This window comes from Hypomesus nipponensis, chromosome 8 (assembly GCF_054491055.1).
Source record: "Hypomesus nipponensis isolate SF chromosome 8, ASM5449105v1, whole genome shotgun sequence".
Lineage (NCBI taxonomy): Eukaryota > Metazoa > Chordata > Actinopteri > Osmeriformes > Osmeridae > Hypomesus > Hypomesus nipponensis.
The window spans coordinates 11,914,541-11,922,500 of NC_140368.1; the positions used below are offsets into that span (position 1 = coordinate 11,914,541).

At 48.7% G+C, this 7,960-nt stretch overlaps 1 protein-coding gene across 1 annotated transcript in view; it reads left to right on the forward strand.

The window, feature by feature from the left end:
- The window catches only part of LOC146275196 (catenin delta-2-like), a 141,576-nt gene that overhangs the window by 22,898 nt on the left and 110,718 nt on the right, over positions 1-7,960 (forward strand). The gene's annotated exons all lie outside the window — the stretch shown is intronic.

The following is a 7,960-nucleotide window of genomic DNA, read 5'->3' on the forward strand; positions in this document are numbered from 1 at the left end:
GAGATAGTGCTAGAGCTCACTGCTGACACTCTGTGTGTGTGCTTGTGTGCGTGCGTGTGCTTGTGCGTGCCCTTTGCAATTATGCAGAATTTTATCCGTTGAGAAGTTGTGGGGAAGAGGAGGAGGAGAAAGGTGTGTGGGTTTGATTGGAATGTGTGGGAGGTTGGCTGTGTTGAGTCACACTCCAAATAAGTGGCTGGGGAAATAAAAGTGTGTTTGTGTTTGTGTGTGTGGTGTGTGTGTGTGTGTGTGTCTAGTCATTCACAATTCTGTGTTCCCAGTCCATTAAAGTCTCAAATATTTGTCTTTGGCCCTTTGGATTTTAAAACCCTTTTCAATGAAGTCCTTTCATTTCAGTTTGACAGAAGGACAACATAATGCGGTGATCCAAATCGGAGCTGTCCTTGACTAGGTTCCAGTGTACTTTCATATCCACCAAGACAAGGAACACACACTCTCAGATTAGTCACCGTAATGCCTCGTTGTCTGGTGAAAATGTCTGACTGATAGAATCTCCATGGTATACGTCAGATACAGAACGTTGTACCCGAAAAAACCCAACCACTCCCGACAACAACAACAAAACGGTGTGCACAGGAATTCATTTTATAAAGACGAACGCGCAAAAGGAATGCCTCTGTTCCATGTTTTTATCCATAGCGAAGGGTCATTCAATTTGTGGGTCGCTTCTCGCCTCGATGCATTGGGAGTCAACCTGTGTTTTGATCTTCTTTCTTTGCGTTTTCTCAGGCACTTCCTGTTGTGATGTCGGCACAGTTGACGTTGCCTACCGACGCAGCACATTTGAAAGTGTACTTGTATCCACCAGGAGCGTTCGTGTGACTTGTAGAGTGTTTATATAGGTCCTCTCTCATGAGAGGGCCGTACGTGAACCCATGGGGATAAATGAACACTTTGAAATGTGCTGTGTAGCAGCTGCCTGTCTCTCTCTCTCCTCCCGAAGATCTGGGATCCCCTGGCCGTCTATTTCTCTTCTCCTTCCTCTCCTCATGACTGTCTCTCTCTCTCTCTCTCTCTCTCTCTCTCTCTCTCTCTCTCTCTCTCTCTCTCTCTCTCTCTCTCTCTCTCTCTCTCTCCCTCCTCCTCTCCATTGTCCCCTGAGGATCCATCCCTCCCTCCCTCTCTCCTCCTTCCTCTCCAGCATCCCCCGACGGTCTCTCCTACTCTACAGATCGACATATTCAGCATTTACAATGCATTTGTTACGTGTTGTTACATGCTCTTTTGTGTTCCCGGGATTCTTTTTATGGAAGACACACACACATGAATATGCATGTCGTGTGCGTGTGTTCCCCATGTTGTGTGGCGTTGCTCTCCGGAGGTTTCCTGCACGTCTCAGACACGTGATTCTTATGTCCACCTTTGATGTAGCTACCTCCCGTACCTCCCTCACTGCCCCACAGGAATGGATCTGTGTGTGTGTACGTGCGCTCGTGTGTGTGCTTGCGCGTGTGTGAGGAGATCAATCCGTCTCCGATGTTGACGCTCAGAGTTAGATCATCACAAAGACTCACACACACACACAAACCGTTGCTAGGTTGCCAGGGTATTCCATGACATTGTATATTCTATTCTGAAGACAGACTTAGTTTCACGGGAGACCCCGCTCTCTGTTGCTTCTCCTCCAGGGCTGGTTCTGTCATTTTACTACCTGCGGTTATAATTGAGCTTCGTAGCAGTCTTCCTTGCAGTATACATCCCGTAATTGGATACTTTGGTTCAGACTGTTACCTAATCAAGAGTCGAGATACACTGGAGATCCTTCCGGCTGGATATTTCCCGGTCATTTTGTTCGTAACTCTTCACATCACAGTTTAGATCGATTCAGATACCGCTAGGTCATTCCGGGTCCCACACATGTTTACGTCTGTCTCACTTTTTAAGAAAGGCGCCTTTTTTTGTCCGTTCCTGTCCTTCAGAGGGTCGTGGCGTGGCAATCTCTCCCCCTCCTCTTCTATGCTGGGGTCTAATCAGCTTTTCAACAAATGAGTTCAGCTCTTTGGATTTCCACACGCCGTTTGGGAATCCGAGGCCAATGTCTTCATCGCAAGGAAGGACTACGACGCTAAGATGACTTCTCAGGTCATGTGACGATCAAATGGACTAAACATGTTTGGATGGTCATCACAAAAGCACAGCAGACATATGGAAGATTTAAAGCTTCCCACACAGTGGGAAAAAATATAAATTGCAGTCATTTCTGTACTTTTGTTACCGGTTTATTACGTCGACATAATGGTTTGAAAGCCTAGGTCTGATTCCATTTTTTTTTTTCAAGATTTATCTCTGTGGTTCATTGTGCTTGGTAGCAGCAGGTGTTTTAAATGTACTTAGATTTTCACAGATCCCACCAATAGATAAACATAATCTATTTCCCATCTGCTTGGCCATTTAGAGACCCCATGGGGTACTGTGGACTGTAATTTGTGGCCATGCACATACACACTCACGCACACACACCTAAAACGCACTCGCATTTTAAATGACCTGTACATTATTCATAGCTCTGGCGGTATCTATCTCCAATCACCTCACAGTTCGAACCTCTATGTGCATGTTTGTGTGTGTGTGTACGGTGTGTGTGTATGTGAGCCAACCATAGAAACTGTGGTGTCCTATTTTCTTCGCGATCGCATCTGAAACGGCTCAATGGATACCCACCAACAGTCACAAAGAAGCTCAAATATTTTTTACAGCAAACTGCCTCCGGATCATTCGGAGAGAGTTTTTTTATTTTCAGGAGTGGGCCTTGTTGACCATGCTGACGTCCATGGGGTTTCTATCTGCTGTGTTTTTCTCCTGGAGTTTAATAGGAGATCTGCTGGCTTTCATAACAAGCTCAGAAGATTGTCCGTGTTCGCGCTCCCTCTTCAAGCTGGGCCTGCTCACTATGCAACTCCAGGCTCTGCCATCCCAAACAGGAGCAGGCTACGTGTGTGTGTGTTTGTGGGTCTGAGATCAGAGACATTCTAAGATGGATTGATCTCCGTGTCTTTCTTAGTCTCTTAGTCTCTTAGTCTCTCTCTCTCTCACTCTCTGTCTCTCTCTTCCTCTACCTCTCTCTCTACCTCTCTCCCTCTACCTTTCTCTACCTCTCCCTCTGTCTTTTTCACTCTCTTTCTACTTATCTCTACCTCTACCTCTACCTCCCTCTCTCTCTCTCTCTCTCTCTCTCTCTCTCTCTCTCTCTCTCTCTCTCTCTCTCTCTCTCTCTCTCTCTCCCTCTCTCTCTCTCATCCCCCTCTGTGTCCTCCCCCTCTCCCCCTGTCCTCATCAATCCATCTCTTTTGATATCCTGTCACTGTGACAGGGCTGAGTTGACATGGCTGACTTGCAGCCACTGTAAATGAAATCCTAGTCTGGGGCGGAGCTGGGGGCGGAGTGGGGGGTGGGGGCGGTGTTCAGACCACCAAGGGTATCACGGCAGTGGCAACCAAAATCCAGAGAGACACCCCCCCCATCACCCAGAAGGGAACCCTCAAGCCCCTCTGTCGTGGCGCAGAGACACCTCATCGTGCAGTCTCGTGGCACGGCCGGCGTCGTGCCCCAGGATGAGAGAGGCACACGCAGTGATTAAAGCCCACGTCAACGTTTTTGTTCTCTCACGGTCGATGGGATTGGTCCGCTCTCGATTGAAGCTGAGCTCATTCTTTGCGTCCTCGCTGTCCTTCAGCACCCACTCCCTGTGCAAATGTGGGATAACACTGCTGGCGGGGATAGACGTGTGTGCGTGACAGTGCATGGGTGTGTTTGTGTGTGCGCGTGTGTGTGTGCGAGCGCATGTGGGTGGAGGACGGAAAGCTTTCTTTTGTGTGAGTGTGTGTGTGTGTGTGTGTGCGCGCGTGGTTGTGTAAGAGAGTTTTTTGTGTTTAACTGTCTGCGTGCATGTGTGTAAGACAGACACATTTTTGGGAGCGTGCGTGTGTATGTGTGTGTGTCTCTGTGTGTGTCTCTGTGTGTGTGTGTGTGTGTGTGTGCGCACTCCTCAGCCCAGTGCCAGTGTCTGCCATGTGACTTCTGGATGGATACAGTGTAATCCTGGACATGATGATGGTTTGGGGGAGGCAGGGAGGGGAGAGAGAAGGGGGGAGAGAGGGAGGGATGGGGGAGGATCCGTAAGCCCTGCCAGTAAACACAAGCAGCAGGGGGGAGGCAAAGCAGGCGTCAACAAATGGCTCACGTATGCACACACACACACACACACACCACTCTCCTACTCAGCATATCCGATAACCCTGTGTAGTTCCGGGCCTTTCCACCGTAAACTCACTCCAGTTGAGCAGTATTACATGTACTGCCTCCTCCCTGCAGTCAATCACAGTGGAGCCAGACAGGGAAGTTCCCTAGGAACCAGCCCCTAGGATCATACACGATCTTTCTGGGAACAAAGCATTGTTTACCACCAAGTAGCTCCGCGTCAGTGAATGGGACATGAACCTGCTGCCTTGTCAGCGAGCTGCGCACTGGCGTGAATGAACTGGACCAAACGATGTGCATCGCTAGCTCCATCTGCTTTGCTCGTCACCCGAAAAGTTCCGGTGACAGCGGCGGGTGACGTTATCACTTTAACAGTAGGGTGTTTCTAAATCCATTTGCAGTTGCGGTTGTGGCTGGATGTTTTTCTTTGTGGATAGACAGCTTCTTATTAGGATGTGAATGGCTTCCCGGGTCGATGCTGAGCATTACTAATGAACTCCGCCTGTCAGTGGAGCTCTGGGCGAGAGGGGAGGTGTGGAGCTGCCTCGCCCCAGCAACAGAGCTCCTTGGCTGGGAAGTTATTAGACACTGCCCTGGGGGGCGGTGCTGGGCTTAGCCACAGACGCCTGTGGAGCTGTTCTGTTCCATTTAGTCAACATGACACACACACATACTCCCACGCACGAGGACACGCGCACACACACACATGCGCGTACACCCACACACACACACACGAGCTCACACACACACAACCATCAGCAGAATCATTGCTACCCCACTGACAACTGGCAGTATGCACTCACATCTGTGCTCGTCTTGGCAAGAGAGAGAGAGAGAGAGAGAGAGAGAGAGAGAGAGAGAGAGAGAGAGAGAGAGAGAGAGAGAGAGAGAGAGAGAGAGGGATGGGGACGAGAGAAAAAAGAAGAGAGTTAGGGAGAGAGAGCATGAAAAGAAAGCGCGCGAGAGAGAAAAGGATAGCTTAGCTGTATGCTGGTCTCTGATGGCATGTGTCCACCAACTCTCCCCTCAGCCTCACATTAGAAGCCTGCTTGTTACCGTGATAACCCGTGATTAGTTGAAGAGACATTCCACCCAAACCATCCAGAACTAAATCTAGACGGAGAGGTCAGTTCCCCTGGCGAGGTTCACCCACTGGACCGAGCTAACAGGAAACCCATTTATTCTGAGATAAACAAAACAACGAACGAGTGCCTAAGTATAACCTGGGAGAGAAGTTTGAACTTTTCAGACAATATTAATGCCTTCATTTGTATTGTGTCCGACCCCTTCTGCACAGAGTTATACCTGGGGAGGAACCTACCAGAAGCCCATTGGGATGAGGGAGAACAATGACATCGTTAGACAGGAAGTGTAATGAGGCGTGAAATCAATATGTACAATCCTACCTCACCTGCAGCATTCTGGGTAATGGAGTGTCAGGAGTGGTTTGGTGCTGTTTTAATCATGGAGACCTTGAAACATCCTCACATACACATTATGGTGTGTGTGGTTGTGTGTGTGTTGGCATGGTGGAGGTCTGTCTGTTTATGAGAAGAACCTGAACGCTGTAGAACCATGATAGAAACCAGCTAGAATGTAGATACCATTCACCGTTAAATTATTTTTGATGTTGTGGAAAGGGGGATAGGAACTAAACAAATACTTTCACATTCAGCCATGTAAAGTCAACGCAACACTGTATTTCATGTCTTCTATCCATACCATTACTTATATATTCTAGGTGCACCACTCTTGTTAAGGACCAGGTGTCCAAGTCTGTATTTTCTGACGCTGAGCAGCTGAATGCTCCTGGACGCTCCTATTGGACCAGCAAAAACCTAGCCCTGCATTCAGAACACCACCGAATGTAGCTTTGTGTTGTGGCCTTGTAGAAAACAAATTCAAACACCTAGATCTCTGAAATGACAATGTAGGGATGCCTAGCTTGTCCTAGGTGTCAATCCATATTTGCACATTGGTTAACTGCTTATTCAGCTCGGCCGGTTGCTAACTCAAGCTAGCAGCTAACTCTGGCACGTTGTTAACTCAGGCTTGCTGCGGACTTGTTAGCTGCTAATTAAGGCTAACTGCTAACTCAGTCTAACGGCTAATTCAGAGAAGTTGCTAACTAATGCTAGTTGCTAACACCAAGCCGCGGTGTTAAGCTGTGTTCCCACTCGAATATGCCTAGATGTGGGAGGGCATTGATCCATTGAGTGTGCAAAAACTCATTGTTTCCTGGCGAAGGACTGGAGGTCATACTCCTAGGGAGGTGTGAGGAGGGTGGACTACCCTCCTTCTCTCCCTCTCATTCTTCTATTCCTTGTTACATAATCTCACCTGTACATTTCCCCTTTCTCTTCAACAATTTACCCCTCCACTCTTTTGTCTCTCTCTCTCTCTTCCTTCTCTCCACCCTACTTTCCAACGCACATGCTCCCTCCGTTCCCTCATCACTCCATCGTTCATCCTTTGTTCTTCCCATATGGCATTCTGTTCTTGTGTTCCGTCTGTTCCCAACAGAAGAGCATCCCGCACTGCACATGCATCCTCCACTCTTACCCATGGTGCATTGCACTGGTCTGAGATGTGCAACCAGACGTCACTAATGAGCTTGCTGCTGCTGCTGTTGTTGTTGTTGTTGTCGTTGTTTTCCCCTTGGAGATTTGTTGTTGCCATAGTAATTGTCTCTCTAAATGCACCAGTCATTAGGCTACGCTTACATTCATCATCCCTCGAAGCTAGCGGGCGAAGGAAAACACTCAGACACACGCACACATTTATCATACTGGAGATTATTATTCACTTGTCTCTCACCTGAGTTGACTCTCAAGACATCCATTTGTTATGTGAGTTCCCACAGATCTTTGTGGCGAAAAATCTTTTTTTTTCTTCATACTTGTTGGCCAACCAAACAAAAACTAACTGTTAGACAGAGACAGAAATACACTTCCTGTGGCCGGCTGGAAAATGGTTTGAGTCTTTTGGAATGTATACGAAATTAATTAGAAAAATTGGTAGGAAGTGTGTATATCTAAATATGTAAACCTTTTTTACAGCCAGGCTTAAAGTCTCACCCGGCCTTCCTGTCTGTGTGTCTGTCTGAGCCCCCCCCCCCCCACACACCTCCACTGCCCCCCCCCCCCCCCCTGACTGGCAGTCTCCCACTCCTCCTTTCTCCTCTCTCTATCTCCCTTCATCCGTTCATCCATCCCTAGTCTATGTGTGCTTCTGTGCCGGTGTATAGTCTCTCACCCGCCTGTGTACTGATACTGTTCTCCTCCCCCTCCCCCTCCTCCCTCTGATGCTTCCTTGTTAGCTACAGTTCTCTCTTATTATCCCATACATCTGTCCGATGCCTTGCCTCTCTTCCTCCCTTCCCCTCTTCCTCCCCTTCCTTGTCTCGTCGTCTCCTCTCATCTTTCCTCTTGTCTTGCCTTCTTCTGCTCTGTACCACCCCCTGCCTCTCTTCCTCTGTTTCCTCTCCCCCCTCCCTCTCCCCTCCTTAGCCTCCAGCGAGGGTCCCCACGCGGGACTCCGCTCCTCTCTAGCCTGGCTGTCTGCGCGAGACACACCTGCGCTATCACCTGTCAGCTCTCTGTTTCACTCTCTCTTTCTCATTCCACCTCTCCCTCCCTCCCTCGCTCGTGCCATGCCTCTGCCTCCCACGCTGTTCGCCTTGTCTGTCAGCTCTCCTTTAATCCCATCCCCCTTTGCTCCATGTCACTTCAATGGTTCCCCC